The following is an 18,914-nucleotide window of genomic DNA, read 5'->3' as shown; positions in this document are numbered from 1 at the left end:
TTTAAAACACACACACACACACACACACACACACACACACACACACACACACACACACATATCCCAAAGGAAAAACACAAAAGAAAATACAAAATCTTCTCCTTAAGAGTAATATTTACTTACTAAGAAAAATTATTTCCCTTAACTGGAACATTTTTATAGCTGGGAAAACAATGTATAAAGAATTTACTAGATTCACATGCTTGTACATCTATTAGTTAAAATATTTCCCAAGGAAGTTTAACTAACAGTTATGTCTAATGTGCACAGTCATTAAATACTGATGTCCAAAAAACAGTACAAACAAAAGTATTTGTATAAACAGCAGAAGAAAGATAACCTGTTTATCACACAGGTTGATTATCTCACCAGTCATTCAATTCAGCTTTTATGGCATTACAAGTCACAGTATAAATCTTGAACAGCCTTGATTAGTCTTTGTACCTGACAGACTTTGCATCTACTACTGCCAGTGCACTTAGTTTTGATTTTGAAATCAAGGTACACCAATTAAATTATTCAAACCCTCAACACTGACTAATCCCCTTCTTGTTTTCAAATGACCAGAAATACCCAACCAATCTCCAACATCTCTTCCCAGATGCATGCTTTCTAGGTTTTCATATACAATAAAAGCTGGAACTTGGCGTAACTTTGATAACTGCATTTTCAAATTAAAAGCCAGGAAATTAGTCATGGCAGGGCAGCATCTCTAGGGGACAGTTTGGGTGGCCACCAGCAAGATGCGTGTGGAAGGCTGTGTGAGAGGGCAAGATTGGTATCTACCACTTCCTCTCTTCTGCCATAAGCATCAGAAAAGCTGAGAGTCCTCCCTCACCTACTGTGGGCTCCACCCCAAGCACAGGGGAGGGCCAGTGCAGGTACTCCAACGTCACCTTGAGAAAGGTGATCAACAGACCTAGTGGGGGAAAACTCCAAAGTTTTTCCAAAAAGCCAAAGACATGTAGTTTTGCCAGTTTGGTTAAACAGCGACTTAAGTGTCTCAAGAGAGCTGCTCTTACAACAGCCAGACCTCAAACTTAAAAAGGATCACACTTGCAGGAGGACAATCCTTTCCAGGACAGCTGTTTGACTCAGCAAGGTCATCACAACATCCTAAAACACACCACTTCCTCACTATGGCAAACTCACAAAAATGGCTTCACACCACCCCCCACCCCCAATGGGGAAAGTGGGACAATGGGAAAAGTGCTCCAAATTGCTCCAATAGGAAAATCTTGCTAGGTGGACTGGGGGCTTTCTTTAGAAGCTGGCTGACGCCCCAACCCCAGCACAAAGACTGTGACCCAGACGCCAATGAATGACCAGACTCACCCCAAAAGCAGTTGGCTAAAAGCAGTGCTCTTCCCAAGGAAATTTTAGAAGTAGAAGCAATTCAGTCCAACAGATTTAACCTGTTAAACAAAGTGTGTACCAGCTGCTCACAGCCAGCTCAGTGTGCACCTTGCAGGTGCACCACTCTCCTTAAGGACAGCACCGACAACTACCAACACTCCATAAGGATTCTTTTACTACCATCTGCAAAAAGTCAATGTTGCAGGCAAGGAGACTAACATCCTGCTAGACTGAGGACATGTGCATCACTGGGAGGAAGGGAGAGAAATGGAACCTGAACTACAGGATACTCAAAGCTTGATGACCAGCTTCTCTGCCTACCAGGGAATCAGAGCCTGCTCTGTGAGTATGGCACAGTGAGAGGAGAAGACGCTCATTTCTCTTCAAGGACATCATACTTCTTAAATGATCCCAGGTAGCCTCCACACTGCTGCAGCATCCTGACCTCACAAATACCTTCCAAAGGCTGCAGCTTAACGCTTTGGGTTGCGCTGCCTTCTCTCACTTGCCTCTTCCCACACCTCTCACTAGACTCCCCTCCTTACATCACAGTGTTTGGCACAGGCGTGGACACAGCGGCACTTTCCAGCACCACCGAAGAGGTGAGGGAGCCAACAGGCCTCAGCAAGCCCAGGGGAAGGAAGCAGAAAGAGGAGGAGCCCCCCAGCAGAAGAGTTGGGATGACAACCTTAGCTGACAGCAAACACAATTTGGCCAAACCTAACTCACCTGCAATCCCATTTTCAGTGGGCTGCTGACTTCAGACTTCATAGGAAACTCCATTTTCCTGAATGATGCTCTTCTGCTTTATCCTCGTTAACAGCACTTGCTTATTTTTTTCAAAAGTAGAGATGCTAACTATCACTTATGTTCAGGGCTGTACAACACAACTAGAGGCTTTCCTCTGCCTCACTGAGAAACATCTTACAGAAAAGATTTTAGCTGTCTGTGCTTAGAAAAGTAAGCTTTAGTGGTTTCCCTTTAGCATCTCCACCACACAAACTACACAGGTTAGAGCCTTTTTTCTGAAACTTCAGATATGTATTAACAGTGAAAGGGCAGTGTTACTAGCTTTGCTGTTTTTAAGCTTGGTGGGATTGTTACTCCACATAGGGAGGAAAGAGGAAAATGTTCACAATCAACAGCGAGAAGTAAGCTAAAACTAGGCTGTGGGTCAGTAAGAAAAGGAAAAATGATGAAGGAACTGCAGGAATGATGAATTGTGTTATTAAGTTGTATGTACAGACATGACTGTGTGACAGGGTGCATAGGTTTGCACAAATGTTTGGTGGAGTTTCTTTGCCTTCTGCCATGCTCATTTATGTAGCCTGCTCCCATGGCCCCTACCAAGAGCCATGCTCTCCAAAAGCCTGCATTGTCTCCTGGAGAAGGAGAAGCCTACTTTTGGCCCAAATAAGAGTTCATTTTTTTTTTTTTCTGGGTATTTTTGCAAATAAATAAAGGGTGTTTCCACTAGGAACAATTTTATCCCAGGATAGAAGATGGTACAACACAAAACTATAGAGTGCCATTTGCATTTTAAACTCAACAGTTTCAAGATCAAACTTCTTCAGCTATTAAAAAAAAATTCAAAAGCATGCTGAATGGAGGCAAAGCTTACACTCCAGATACACTGCTTCTGATATTTGAGAGGTTCAGCACAGACAGTATCCCATAAACTTTCCAGCTTCATATTTATGAGCACACAGACACATTTATTTCTTTGGACAGAAAAGATGAAGTAGATGACCATCACATCACTGGTGAAAACTGCTATGTCATAAAATAGCCCACAGCATAGAATTTATAAGTTCCTGTAACCAAGTAGTATGTGCCAAGCCAGGCAATCCTGATGAATTTCATAAGAAGCCTATAGACTTCTCAGAAATAATTAATTTGCTCAGATTTGCATCTGCACAAAGACATACATACACTCACATTTCTGAGTGAAAATAAATTCTGACTTTTTACATTCACATATTTCCCCTTGAGGATAAACCTGTAAGATTATTAACTATAATAAAGCTCTAAAATGGATGCTAAAATGGTGTTTGAGGGCAGCATCAGACACTCCAAAAACATGTATAAGCTAAACTCTAGTGCACTATATAAAGGCAAGTTTCAGCTAGAAAGCTTTACTGTGATTTGTGGTACTTTAAAAGCACTCTTGTAACAATTTTAATAGTTTAAAATATTGGAGTTTAGTCCCAAGGAGATGTAGCTAGTGCTAAACTGCCATTTTAATGGAATTTTTGCACCCTCTCTCTATGCTCTACTTTATAAATAAACCTCTAGACTTTTTATTGATTTCTTTTAACATGATAGATTGAGCCTCCCTGGCAGAGAGGGCCAAAGAACAGCACACAAAAAATTAAAGGTTCACAGTTTGTGAAAGGGACAAAAATAATAAAACCCCCAAGAGAAAACAATTACAACACAGTGCATATATGCCTGTGTTCACTGCTTTCAAATCTGCCTTGTACATGCATATATATATATCCCTCCCAAGACTTCCTCATTAAATTTACCATGAGAAACTGGTAAAACAATGCCACATACAGTTGTATGATGTGCTGTACATCTCTTTCAGTTACAAAGCCTAAATTTGACTTCAGTGTGTCTGACTGGAGCTGCTTGTGCCCTGAAGCCATGTAGGACACACCATCAAAATTATTTCAAAGGTTTTGTAGTAGTCCAAGATCAACGTTCTGCAGATGCAGAAGTAAGAACATCCAAGGAAGTAATTTTTTTACTGTATATATAGCACAAATGAGGGTAAATTAATACAATTAGTCAGTCTTAGAAGGTCCTGTGCCAGACAGCTCACCAGGATACTGTCCCGCTGACCCAAATTCTGCAACCAGCTCTGCCCATGTGAGCATTGCCAAGTGCACTTGTGGTCAAGCTGCGAGATCACTCCTCCTACAATCCAGCTCAGAAACATACTACAGAAACAAGCCATGGCAGAATAAGAGCTTACTACCCCTGTGCATGGGTGCACACCCACAGGAAGGAGAAACTGTTAGTTTTCTGACACAGAGACAGACCTACTTCAAGTCGTGTGATCCAATTCTCAGTTGCCAGCATTATGCAAGGGATCAGCAGAACAGCTCATACAGAGGTTTCTTTCTCACATAGGAAGAACATGAAGGACAACCAAACAAAAAGGAAACAGAATACTGGCAGCAAACTAAACTAGGTAAGTACAGTCAAATATATTTAGCAGCTTTTTATCTTTATTCTGTTTGGGTTATCTCTCCTTACTGCCCTGTATTTTTTAAAATCTGGATCCATTCACTATATATGTGACTAGATTAAAAAGATTCCTTGAACACATGACTGTGCAATATGATTTAAATTCTTTGCAAGATCTCACAAACTCCTGTGTGCTTAATTTTAGAAACAAGGACAACAAAAAAAAAATCAAAAACCCAACAACGTCTGCCATTTCCATATGTGCTCTATATTTTACTAGTTCTTTACCAGAAATGAATAAAAAAACCCCCCAAACTAACAATCCCCCCACAAAAGAATGTTAGGGGCATTATGTCTTTCGTGACACTTTGAAATATAAGGTACTTCTGACTTGTTGGCCACTTAGACATCTGTTACACCCGGCTCTAAGTTTCCCCCAGCTGAAACACAGAAGGAGTGCTATTCAGAGAGCTATTTGTGAAGATGGGAAGATGATGTGACAGCAATATCATGGATACTGGGGGATTCTGGTCATGCAATGCCCCAAAATGATTTTCAGTGCACACAGCTGCATCATTCCAAGTCCAGGGCGACTTCAAGTCTCCCCAGATGGCTGTTTCTCAGATGATGGAAGGAGATTCAGCATCATCAATTACTATCACAGCAATGATCCATGGGGACCAGTTATGCAACCTGAACAGCTCGGGATGCTTGACAAACACAGGGAAAGGCAGGTTCAAAGAGTGGGAGTCTGCCAGACTAGTGATTTCATGTCACATCTCCAACCAGCCCTATACCACCCAAGTCACCAAGCAGGGATGCAACACATGTCCAATTCTGTTTCTGGAGGCTGGTATACACATCAGAAGGGACTTTGTGTTTTCCCTGATTTAGCCAAACCACATATAAAAACCCAAAACTAGACCTCCTGACTACTTCTTAAAGGTCACATCTCTACAAGTGGATGGTGGAGCTGAAAGCTCTGCTGTTGCTCTGCAAGGAACACGACCTTCAGAGGACAATGCTTTCAACCTGGCCTTTTTGCTGGTGCTTAACTCACACAATTCTTTGATCTCATTAAGCATCTGATTTTTAAAAACCGCTCCGCCTTGGCTCGCAGGCACCTGCTACTGACAATTATCAGAGAACATATGTAAGGAAAAAAAATAGCATATGGCCATACAAATAAGCAATGCAGCAATGAAGTGCTCCTTGCAAGCTCTGAAAGAGACAAGTAATTGCACCAGCTCCATGGCACATGTGAGCATGACCGCTCAACCACGAGGGTTACACCAACACGTGCCCTCCCAGCACATCCCTCAGACCTTCCTCCTGCATCCCCTTGCTCTTGACTACGGCAGAAAAAGAGACGTAAAAAAATACAAAGCGTGCAAAGGGCTATCCGTAACTTCTGCATGCAATGAGCAGAATCCAAAGCTGCTCCTGCAAGTCTTCCTGCTGGAAGTACCTGGAGGCCTCCTTGTCTTTCTCCCGGGCAGAGGACTGCTGATTGAAACGTGCGACAAGCAGGGAAATCTCTCCACATCCACCAGAGTGTCAGATAAGTTTGTTTCACTGGTTTTTGGTGGTTTTTTAAAGTTATTGGGATGAGTCCCATCCCCATAGCCTCAGTCCTCCCAAAATAGTAAAGATAAATTACAATGCTGTACATATAGGACATTATGGCTGGAAATTCAGCAGGAGAGATAGAACAATGCTTATCCCTTTGCTTTGTCTCTGTGCACATTGGTACCACCACCAGCTCGCTACCAAGTCTGCTGCACTCAAATGCACAAATTCAACATCACATTTCTCCCTTTTCTTAATGTGTTTATTTTTCCTCTGGGAAGTGACTTACTTTAAAAATTGCTTTATGATTAAAAAACACAGCAATCAACTTTTCAAAATGTCAACTTTAATTTGATTTCTGTTTCCCTCCTCCCAGGTCCTCAGGCTCTCACAGGAAACCCCCATGCCTCCGTTTCACATTTTGCCACAGCTACAGCCCTACATCAACTCCAGAAGGGCAACTCCTAAACCTGGGGATTTCTGGTAGTGATGAGGAGCTCTCTACTCCCTGACACAGAGCTCAGCTTTGCACGTGGGACATTCAGCCACAACGTAAGAGCTTTAGTTCAAAACCTACTCAGTCTCACAAGGGCAGGTTTTGACCTGTAGAGTTATGGGGACATAACCTACCCAACCATGTGCCACAGCAAACTCCTGACCTGGTCACCAGAAGTGCCAAAAGGCACAGAGCCGTCCTTTGCTTGCTTCTGCTGCAGCAGGGATCCTGGGAACACCGTAGCATTAGGGGGCCACCCAGTCTGGTGCATGCAAAGCAAGGAAACGAGCTACATTCCCACCAGTTTCAAAAGGCTTTACACCAGATCTTCATTTCTCCTCATCGCACAAAAGTCAGAGCATTTCCAATTAAGTTATCGATGTGCCAGTCAGCAAAGAAAGACTCGCAGCACAGAGCTAATGCTCAGTTAATAACCCAACAGGGAGGAGAAAAAAACCTCTGAATTTAGCATGGCTGATGTAAGCTGTGATGTCATTTCCACACATAGGCTAGTGAAAAAAAAAAATTTAAAAAAAAAAAAATCTTTTTTTTTTTTTCAGATCCAAGATACAGAGATATGTAAATTGTTTGGCTTCCATTTCAAATAAACAGTGTGAGATAACCCCAAAACTTAATAATGTTTTCAGCCCTCACTCCTGCTCTTCAGAAGACTCGAAGCCCTCAACAGGATCAGTTCGCTGGGAGAGCAGTGAGCCAAACCACTTGTACAGGCACGCACCCTCAGCACCGTCCCACCCAGCAGTGCCAGCAGAGTCTGGTTCTCACTCTTCAACAAGATGTTTGGTTTGGGTTTTTTATTTTGGAGGAAGTAATTTTAAACAAAGTATATATAAAAAAAAAATCTTGCTCTAGCAGCTCTGAAGGATTTTTTGGTATGATTATGGCTGAAATTAACTATTCTCTAAGGACAGATTAAACAAGCCAAGCAAAACAGGTCAGAAGATCAGAAAGAAAGGGAATCTTAGAATTATGAAAGATGCTCAGCTAAATTAACAAAAAAACCAAAAAAAAAAAACCCCAAACAAACAACCCCCCCAAAAACACCTCCAAACAAACAAAAAAATTTCAACCAAAGAGAAGAAACTGCTGAAAGAACAATCTGAAAGTACAAAAAAAATAAACTTACTAAATTTGGGTAATTCAGGAAATGCTGCAGAATAATTTTACCATTTTTTAAAAATAATAACCTTTTTAAATTAAGGCCCCCCACTTTTTCCCCCCACAAAAAGTAACTTCTTAATAGAAACTCGGCTGTAAGTGCTGTGCTTACCTATTATGCCAGTAAATAATTTGAGAACTTGAGAACATTTATAAGAAAATTCAACCTGCAGGGTAATTTTCCTGAAATTTCTGTTTGGCAAATGAAAATAGTGTTTTCAACAGATGAATACCCTTCCTTGTAAATGTTATTCTGTTGCAATCATGTAAATTGGTGTTTTACACAAATGCAGCTTGAAACCTACCTACTGAAAGAAAAGCAACCCGAGATAAAACCAATCTGCACAGAACAGAGTAGAACAGTATTAATAACATGTAAGCACAGGTTTCTAAATAGTAAAAAAAAAAGTTGTTGCATAATTTATTCATTTTCCTACTAGTTTCACAGATGAAGATAGCAGCACCATGAGATAGCCAAAAGATTGTTTTTGCCTTCAGCTTAGTAATTTACAAGCCTTTGAGTTTCACTGTTTTGTTGTTGTTCACTGGGAAAATACTGTGGAAATAACATTTACCTGCATTCTCAGTCTACAAAGCTTGTTAAGTGCAGCTCCATAGAGACACATCCCCACCAAGCACCGCACAGATTTACTGTAAAGCGGTGACTAATCCTTACAGCTACCCTGTACGTGTATCACTGAGTCAGCTTGAAAGTTTGTTCATTCACTCAAACACCACTTCTTCTATTCTCCTCTCTCTCTCTCTGATCAGCAGGCAGGTCTGAAATCTGCCTTTCCTCCTTTCAAGGAGAGCTTCTTACTGCCTGAACAAGTGAAAGGCGCAGGTACAAAAACTTGCTGCTCTTGCAGAGGATTGCCTTAAGAAAATGCACGTTTGCCTACACAACAGCATAAAAACAAAAAGACCAAAAAAAGAAAGCCCTACATTTTCTTTCAGCAAGAAACTTCTGTGTATGCAAGGAAGGAGCCCTGCAGGGAGGGGCTCTCCAGGGGGCACAAGCTGACCCTGCTACTGGAAAAACTTCCTGGTTCCCACATTTGGCAATCCAACATACAAAGCCTGTGAGAAATGGCCAGTTTAAGTTTCGCTGGTAACAAAAGCAGTAGCAGAACAATGCAGGTACATATTCTAGATAGCTCTAATGGCCACATATGACTTTGCATTTGCTGAAGCCTAAAATAAGATGCCCCACTCTTTTGTTCTCTTTATTCGTTTCTTGCCATTTACATAATTAGCAGTACAGATTTTCCAGAAATAACCTGAAAGTAAAAGTTAAAAAAAAAAAAAAAAGCAAGAAAAAAAAGCTGTTTATGCTAAGGATAGCGCAGGACTTAAATGTAACGATTTTCCTTACATAACTGAAGCCCATCATCCATTTTGTAATTACGATACTTCAACTAGAAGAACACAGAGTAAAATTTATTTTTAAAAAAGTATTTACAGAGTAAAATAATTACAACTAGGAGCTGCAGTCATATGCAGACCCAACCTTGCTCCTTCTTTCAGTCACACAGGTAGTTCAACCAACTACAGTAAGAGCAGGCATTGCTACAGATGACTAAAAATTGAAAGAGCAGGTCCCACACTGAGCACGCAATCCAACAGAAGCTTTCCCATCAGCCAGCTTTATGTAGTACTCTATGTGCCATTGCCATATAACGTCTGCACTGCAACCTTATTAGTTTTGGACCACTGCCTACTGGCTGAGAGGTGGCCTTTAAAATCAGATGAGCCCATGTTATTTTAATGAACCCCTACTTTAACTAACGATCAAGTAGTTAGCCGAGGGATCGTATGCTGACAGACTTCCAGCATCAAAGTGCAGCTCCTTTCATAAATTAGAGCAATTCTGTGGTATTAGTCCATCGTTTATATATGTGCATGCAATGTCCAGATTAAAACCTCTGAAAGTTGGAAATCGTTGAAATAAAAGTCTGCTAAGGCTTTATTTTCTCATTCCCACTCATGTTAAGCATTACCTTACTATGCAGGCAACCACATTTGGCTTAACTTACATTCTTTTCATTAACAAAACAGTACTTAATCCAATGTCTTTTTTCTGTGCACCTCCCTTTTCAGGTGTATTATTTCTTTAAAGTTGTTTTCAACTTCAAAGACTAACTTTTTACTACAAGCAATATAGGAACTGTAAAATTCATCCTCTGCAATGTATCTTTGGTTTTCAAGCATATAAACAGTGAAATCTTTTTTCGTTTTACCTGCAAGGCATATTCTCTTATTCATGCTCTTTCATTATAATAGCAGCAGCTTTAGAAAAGTATTAAAGTTTATTAAAAACCATCTCTTTCAAAATTTCATAGTCCTAAAAAATACTTCTTTTCCTCACTTGAGAAAAATTTTGCCTCTCATTTTCTAATTTTATCAAACTCATACAGACAGCAGCAATACTTTTTCCTTGTGATCCATGCTGCTCACATACCAATTTACTGAACTCTGACAGCATAAAACAAGCTTAACTGACAAAAAAAAACCACAGAGAATCACTGTTCACCATCACAACTGAGAAGCCTCTTCAAGTCTTGGAAACACGGCATCAATGGAAGAATGAGAGAATTTGCCTGCTCATACTTCTGCAAATATTTTGGCTTAGAAGAATTACTGCCACCTTACATGGAGATATGCCTCTACCATATTCAGAGTATGTGTTTAACATAATTATGAATATGAATCTCATTTCTCCACACATAAATTGCCTGCTAATTTAGAAAGTTCTCTCCACTCCCCCGCTCAGTACCTGATGCTTTGCCATGCAGACTTATTGAAACACATGGCAATGGTTTGCAGGGCATTCCTGCGGATGGAGACAGAAATGTCCTTAGTGCTTCAATGCTTGTGCTCAGACACACCTTCTAACAAAGCAGATACTTGGTTCCTACAGCCTGTCTTACCTTGGCATGATCAGGAGGGTGAAAGCCCTTCCAGACAGAGGCAAGAATGCCATTTTTGACACTCAAATGCCTCCATGAAAAACTGCATCTTGCCCTGCTTGGCATGCTCCTGCTCGCAGCAAATGTGTTGCCAGACAGAGTTAGAACTTCAAACAGCTTCACTCAACCCTTTCAAATAAAGTATCCTGGTTCAGCATCTCCCCACTAAAGCACAATCTCTGAGATGGTTTTCCACCTTACTTTTGCCAGGAACTCATTAGAATATCACTGCAAGTACTTGTTTATTATCATTGCTCTGATGCTGAATTCACATTTTTACAGTGATCAATAAAAACTAAATCAGCTCACTACACACTCAGCCCACACATGAAGAAAATTAATTTAACAAGATCAAAGTTGTCTACCTTCTACCGCTGTAAAATCACAACCAGCCTCATGTTTTTTGCCAGTTATCTTTGAAGAATGATTGGAAATGAATAAAAAAATCATTCTGGAAGCATATACTGAAATTGCAGATCCAAAACAGAGATAGGAGGACACATGCAAGCAATCACATGGGAGACCTTTGCTTGAATTTGAACTGCGTGGCAGGTCAAAGCATCAGTGCTATTGCAAAGCTGCACCACTCAGCATGGCTGAACATGAACAATTTTTGTTTCATCAAGACAGCTAAGAGTTCCTCTGCAACACTGAATCTAAGCTTTTGAAAGGTAATCCAAAAATCCCCCAAAATCATGCCAGTGAGTTAACATACTTCCACACATTTCCCTCCAAATATACTAGTGGCACAAGCAGGAACAAAACTGCTGCATTCAGCACTGAGCTATACATGGTGTGTACTTGTTCAGGTGACTACAGGCTCAGCTTTGGTAATGGCCACAGAGCTCACAGTTATTTCAAGGCCCACTGTGGCCTAGGAGACATTGAAGATGCTTTCAGCATCTCAAAAGAGTGTAACATGCAGCCCTCTTCTTGCTGACAGCAGCAAGGGGCCAACTCAAACACCACCACCTCTGCAAGGTAAGCCCAGCTTCCACGTTCAGGATAAAACAAAAAATAAAAGAAGCAGACCAAAAAAGAAGCAATTGAGATTATGTTTACAAAACTTTTAAGTCAATATCTTAAGTACTTCAGGGCTTTGGCAGCCTGCACTTTAGGGAAAAGAAAGTTCAGTTTAGCTATGTAGGGTCTTCCAAGTATTCATAATTGTGAACTATGTAAAGTCCGGTCAGCATCCATTTTTTAAATTTAATACACTGCTACTGTTGCTAACAATGGTAGTTTTAATCTCACACAAAGAGCAAATAGGTAGCAAATCTGCTTACAAAATAAGAACAGCGCTATTTACTAGTCGGGGTTGTTTTTTTCTGGTACAAACGACATCTTCCATTAGGACATCTTCTCCACCGGCAGAAAGAGAGAACAAGGTAGCAGCAGAATGAAGCACTGGTGGTACAAGTCCAGGAGGCAGCACTGCCAACTCATGCTCCCACACCCAGTACCTAAAGACACTTGCCAAAGAAACCCCATTTACCTCCTTCATGAACTGCCACACTGTCTGAAAGAATAAATAGCTTTTAGTCTCTGATCAAAATGTGTATTAAAATCACTTCATCTTATGTCCCCAAACTTTCACAGATTTGAAATACAATATTTTCTAACCTGCAGTATTTAAAAATTGTATTCAAAATTAAAGTACATGGGATCTCTTTTGGTGAAAAAATATTATTACATATGGATAACATACTTCATAATGTATGTCCTGTTCCCCAATAAACTGTATTCAATTCTGCCTGGAGAACAGAGGGCTATTTCAAGTTAGACAAAGCTCTAGCAGCATTCATTTCATGAGGACCCACTTAAGATCATGCTCTTGCAAGAGTACCCATATGCATTTATGAGTACCCACAGGACAGCAGGTTTACCCTACTGACATTCCAGGATTGTAGTGGGTGTTCTGTTAAGAAAATGAAAGAAGTTACTATGTAGGTCAAGCGTGGAATTATTAAAAAAAAAAAAAAAAAAAAAAAAAAAGCCTAATGTAGCTGTAATTGGCATAACCCTCCAAGTGTAAATAGAGATCCTTCCAGGAAAATGCACTTTCTAGTTCTGATTTGGCATGTGAAACATGACAGTACTGGGAAAAACACTTTCCTGCTAGTACAACTGGAACTCAGACAGTACCCTCACCCACACAAAAGTGTTGCAAAACCCCTCAATGCCCTAATAATATTCACTATTCACTGGCAGAATTTTTGGTTTACTGGGGAAAATGCATTTAAAGCAATATCTAAACACATCAGCATTAGCTTTTTTTTGGTCTTAAATATAAAAACTAGAACACAGACTTCCTTCCTATCCACCCTCATGCCCCCCCAAACACACATACACTAAAAATATATAAAAATAAAGGAAATGAAACTTCCCCATCAATGAAAATTTGGGGGGGGGGGGAGAAGAAGAGATGAGGGAGTAGAGAACAAAGACAATAATTACTTATTTTTTTAAAAGACAGAGAACCGCAGCCATTCTTAAATTTTAAACTTGCTTTGCAGGGTTGGGTACTTTTTTTGCACAGTCTGATGCTGAAATTATCTAGGATTTGACATTCACTTAAAAAGAAAGTACCTGATATAAATTCTGCACCTCAAATGGCCCCTGTCCTTTAAGAGTCCTGGTAAGCCTTGTTCTAGCCAGATGGCATGAACAAAAACCTCACCATTAGGGATCTTTCAAAAAGGAGGTGCTGATAATTTAACATTTAACTTACACCTACCTGTTTTGCTGGGGCAGTCCTTCCCCAAACCGTATTTTTGCAATCTTTATGCTCCAGGATTAGCTGGAGTAAGTTTTAGTACTTAAGTCTGAGTTTTTCCTTTTTACTGAGCATGAGATTTTTGATGGGGGGGTGGGGGGGAGGCAGGAAGGAATCATAAAAGACCATCTACAACAATCTTGCTTTGCTATAGTTGCAATGAACTTTAAACATGAAGAGAAAAAATGGCAAATGAAAACAAAACCTTGCAGCTCTGCAACTCAAGGACATATCACAATGCGGGCTCTATAAAAAAAATCTTACCATGAGCAGTTGATGAGGGGAGGGAGGGGAAAGACAGAAACCATTTTCTTGCTGAACTAAACAGACAAGAGAAAATTTGTGACAGGACCCAGGATGGCTGCTTTAGACATTGGTGGGGCATGGAAACCCGGCATTTGTCACCGTGTGCTTGGGAAGTGACACCAGCCCACCTGAGCAGTGGATGGGAAGCCGAAGAGAAGAGATTCATCTGAAATTCCAACAAAATTTAAACTGTAAATTGGAGAATGACAAACTAAAAAGAAAATTTTAAAAAAAAAATCAACTACCTTTTGCATCTGCCTCATATCAGGATTTTGGGTCTTTCCAGAGTAAATTATCAGTCAATTATGAAAACTTAGGTGGGCTGTTTGTGTGTGACACATTCCTCTTTGTTACAGAGTAAGCTGAAACCACAAGACTCATTTCACTCAGAACCTCAAAATATACCTAACACTACAGGACTACACCAAAATCCTGCAACACCCCCACTCAAATGCAGAGTTTAAACTTTAAAAAAAAAAAAAATCAAACATGATTATATAGTAATAGGGCATATATTTAAGAGCATGTCCTGAGCTCCTCACACCATTATCCTCTCAAGAATAAAGTAACATAAATGACATATTTTCCTTCAATTTTCTGTGGCAGCATATTTTATGTGGCCATAATAATATATATATTATGTGGCAGCATACCTGAGCATATTTTCCAGTTTTTCCCCACATAAATCAATGGTTTGGGGCTTTCTTCTACTGCTGTTGTTTTGACCACATCCAGGTGATCCCACATCCCCCTCACCATGGAGTGGGCAAACCAGAAAGAGAGGAAAGAAACTGCTATCAGAAACACTATTCCTCCTGCCCACAGAAACCAACATCCAACAAGGACCGATGTCCCTATGACTTGCTGGCCAACTGTGTCACCCACTTTGCCCTCCTGGCCAGCCTGGACAATACAGTGGCAGCAGCGAGGAGATGATGCTTCAAGAGCCCATTCTCAGCATTTCAGATCTAACAGGAGATACTCCCACAAGCTCCATAAGTTAGCTTGGTGCCTAAACACATCCTGCTCAAAAGTATTTTCAGTGAATCTCTTAAATCTGTTTGGTTTCAAGCAAAGAGCTGTTAAAGACAAAAAAAAAAACCAACAATAAAATTGTTGCTATTGTTCTTTGAACAAGGTTCAGACCTACTCTTTGAAGGAAGAGTTGCCTTTCTTAAAATATATTTGAATGTGCTATTTTCATCTTTATCTTAGAAGGCCCGATTTCCCCTCACAGCCCTGCAACTGATTACAGTAATAGGTTTCTCAGAGATGGACAAGTTAAGAAGAGGTTTTATAACTTCACATAAAGCAAAACGTATGGAATTTGCTGCCTTCCTTTTTCTTTAGTTTTGAATGCAGACCGCCCCCCACTCTCACACACAGTAACTCTACCCTTGTAAGCAGTGCCGTGGAAGTCAGTGTGACCACTTGAGCTCCTCACCTTATGTAAATAACCACGGGTGTGGCAGCTACTCCAGGCAGAATTCATATGTGCACCATGCTTTTGCCTACTTCTTTCAGGTGGAGGGCAGGCAAAAGGATCCGTTAATTTTAGGGACAGAAAAAATTGTAATTCTGATGATAATTTTTCATTGGAACTATGCAGCTCTTAAAAGAATGCAAGGGGAGAAAACAAATTGTTTCCACACCAACCATTATTTTCTGTCTGTCAAACGCTGCTTGTTTTTTTAAAAAAAATAAAAAACAAACACATATTTCTAAGGAAGCTGAAATGAAACTGCCTTATCTCACAGTTATTATGACACATAGTAAGGAGGCACAATGCAGGGCCCTTCTTTTTTACACTGTCCCATTACAGTATTGGCAAAAGGAGAGAAGGGCCTTCTCAAACACTTGGCTGAGTAAGTTTTTAGGTGACAAATCCCCCACTTAATTTGAACAAACAAAAAAAATAAGATGAAAAATTCAGAGCTAAATGTTAACTTACTGCTTTTGGAAACCTACAGTACTTTACAGAACTGCTCTTATACTTTTCTCACACTCCCTACCAGATGCCAAGTAATGAGCCCAATTTATAATAGCAAGCCTCACTGTATCACTTGAAGAATTTAAATGGCCAGAAGAGAAGCAACAGAGTTTTGAGTTTAAAATCTAAGAATTCCTTTTTTCTATCTAAGCTAGTTGAGCACTATCCAAAAGCAAAACAAACCTAAAACAAAGACTGCCTTTATGGTCTTAAATCAATACTGGAGGATTCTCAATAGGCAGGTCATCATCAGTAACATACAGGTTAAGAAAATGAAATGGCTTAGGCATGGACACTTCTTCAGTCTATCGAAATACAACATGAGTCAATATTAGGTAGAGAGGTTAGTCATGTTGTGGTTTATTTATGCTCATGTTGGCCCAAGATATTAAACACTGGAGGCAGGATGCCTGCCTATCTACCTGTGGCCTCATCCCTCTACCCCAGAGAGGGATGCTAACAGCAGGACATACACTGATATAGCAGAGTGATTATGCTCCACTCTTCTCGTATCACCAAGAGGCCAGTTCTCTAGTTCACACTCAGACCAAGCTTCACAGTGAAACTTGTGTTTGAGTTTTTTGGCTTTTCAAGGTACATGGATTTGACGACCACACCATAGGGCTGCTCAGGTCCTCATAGAGGTCTTCAGAAACACAAGCTGCTAATAAATGGTAGAACATATTTGTTCTAGAGTGCTCATTTGCACCAAGACTTTTTGAGTAGGCTATACTTAAGCTTTTAATTTTTCCAAAGTTTATCAGAATATCCTCTACAGAAGAAAGAAAAATGCATAAAACACATTTTCCTCATACAAAAAATTACTTATCTAAATTCTAGAAAAAAGTCTTTATTTGTTGTATGCAAAGCTGCGTAGTATGCACGCATAGAGCACTATGGAGCAGGCCTTCTGTTGTTATATGTGGGCCTTGGACAACACTTAGAAAAAAGGTAACATACCAACCAGTGCATATTAAATGCCATCACTTCAGCAGGCAACAAAGCAAAATGGATTATTTCTAGATAGATGCGCCTTATTAATGCAATGGCTCCATTCTGATCCAACTGAACATGCAAGACCATGAAGTAGATAAGCAATGACAGCAAACAGCTGCATGTACCACATGCAGGAACAACTCATGCACACACTGACACTGTAAGGATGGGTTACTTCATCATAACACTGACCCAGAGTGAGGGCAGCAGACAAATCCCTGGTCCCCAGAGGAGCTCTCCGAGCCAGAGGCCCAAGCAGGATGGGAACAGGCAGCAGAGTGGCCCTGCTGAGCAGCCAGGCCAACCTTGCCAGGTGAACTCTCTCCTCTTCCCCTATCTACAGTAAAATTGTAGCTACCAAAGGCATAAAACTTCCCCCTCAGTGATTACATTACCTGCTTAAAACATTAATCATGCAGTTAAGCACTTCAAATTATTTTCCATAAGCTGTGGGTCATCCTATGTATTTTGCTGCCATCGTGTCAGTCTGTAAAAACATATGAACCTCACCTGTAACTATCTGAATGATGACCAGCACTGATGCGCAAGGACAGCAAGTGCAGGTCAGATTTTACTGGACGAAGGCAATAACCCAGCTAGGTTTACATCTCTATCAGTCAAGCCTGGTTAGTTGACAGGCAGACGTGAAAACCACTCTGTAAAGTCAGCAGAAGGATGAATAGGCATTATCCATTTATTAACTGGTTAACTGCCGATTAATTTCACTTGCAAATCACCTCTCCGGTATTTAAACACCTGGCTAAGAGGTTTTTTTTTTCCTTACCACCCTGTAATTCTGACGGGCCAGAAAACCGGAGCGCCCCACCAGCGCCCAGCCCGCCGCGCGCTCCTCTCCCGCGGGAATGGAGGGAGAAATTCCCATTCCTCCAGAACGAGCTCGCCCCACGCGGTGCCGCCCGGGAAGGGCTCCACAGCCGAGCCCCCGGCATCGCTTCGCTCCCAACACTGATCCCGAGGGGGCACCGAGCGCGCAGCGGGACGATGGACGGGAGGACCACCGCGTGGGTCGCCCACTCGTGTCAGGGGCCGTGACGGGCAGCGCGGCTCGGAGAACTTCCGCGGCGAGCCCCGCCGAGCCGCCCTTCCCCGCCTCTGCTCCCGGCACGGCGCGGCGGCGCCCGGGACTCGCAGCAGCGCCGCGGTGGGGGCGCCCCGCGCCGGCCCCGCTGCCCGCCCGGCCCGGGCAGGTACCGGGCAGCGCCCCCCGCCCGCCCGCGCCCGGACGGGCAGGAGGCGGCAGCGGCCGGCAGGGCCTCGGCGCTGCAGACCGAAAGTCAACTGCGAGCTGTAAACTTTTTTCTCCCTCCTCCCACCCCCACCCCCCCCTTTTTTTCTTTCCTCCTCTCCGTCCAGCGCAGCCCCGGCTCCTGCAAAAACGAAACTTGCCAAGCGTTGCCCCTACCTGGCGCGAAGTCTGCAACAAGTGCAGGCGGGCGGGGGGGGAGGCGGGCGCGGGGCTCGTGGTGGCGAGGCGGGAGCAAATCGCGATATTAATTTATTACGGAGCTGCCCCGGGCTCGGTCCTACTTCACTTACAGTACGGCGCCCATCCTGTAAACAAATATCGCTCCGCCAGGAAACGCACTCCCCCGGCCCGGCCCGGCGCGGCCCCGCTGCCCGGCACCCACCCCGGCGGCGGCGGCACATGGAGCGGAGCGGGGCGGGGGCCCCGCGCCGGGGGAGGCTCCGGGCACCGGCACTTACCTCCGGCACGGCCTCCCCCGCCCGCCGCGCTGCCGAGTCCGTGATGCAAAAAAAAAAAAAAAAAAAAAAGAAAAAAAAAAGAAAGAAAGAAAAAAAAAAACCCCGATGTCAGCAAATCGCTGTCAAATAATTTCCTTGCAGCAGGGAGCCGGGAAAAGCAGAAGCAGGAGGGGGAGGAGGCTGCGGGAGGCGGCGGGATCCCTCCGCCGCGATGGGTCTGGCCCCGGGTAGCGAAGCAGGAAGTAAGGTGTCGGTGGCGCCGCGGCCGCCCGGCCCCGCGGCGGGGCGAGGGGCGCCCGCCGCCCCCGGGGGCCCGCCCGCCGCCGGCCGTGCGCCGCCGCCGCCTCCCTCCCTCTC

At 42.5% G+C, this 18,914-nt stretch overlaps 1 protein-coding gene across 6 annotated transcripts in view; it reads right to left on the bottom strand.

The window, feature by feature from the left end:
• The window catches only part of TRERF1 (transcriptional regulating factor 1), a 98,563-nt gene extending 79,935 nt beyond the window's left edge, over positions 1 to 18,628 (bottom strand). For 5 of the 6 annotated variants that reach the window (XM_058836116.1, XM_058836114.1, XM_058836118.1 and 2 more), the window contains exon 1: positions 18,256 to 18,594. The gene's annotated coding sequence lies outside the window, so the exon portion shown is untranslated. Of the gene's footprint in view, positions 1 to 18,255 lie in introns of all 6 variants that reach the window. The other variant, XM_058836115.1, reaches the window with a different exon arrangement.
• Positions 18,629 to 18,914: the final 286 nt, after the last annotated feature.

This window comes from Poecile atricapillus, chromosome 3 (genome assembly GCF_030490865.1).
Source record: "Poecile atricapillus isolate bPoeAtr1 chromosome 3, bPoeAtr1.hap1, whole genome shotgun sequence".
NCBI lineage: Eukaryota > Metazoa > Chordata > Aves > Passeriformes > Paridae > Poecile > Poecile atricapillus.
This window is presented reverse-complemented; position numbering and strand designations above follow the sequence as displayed.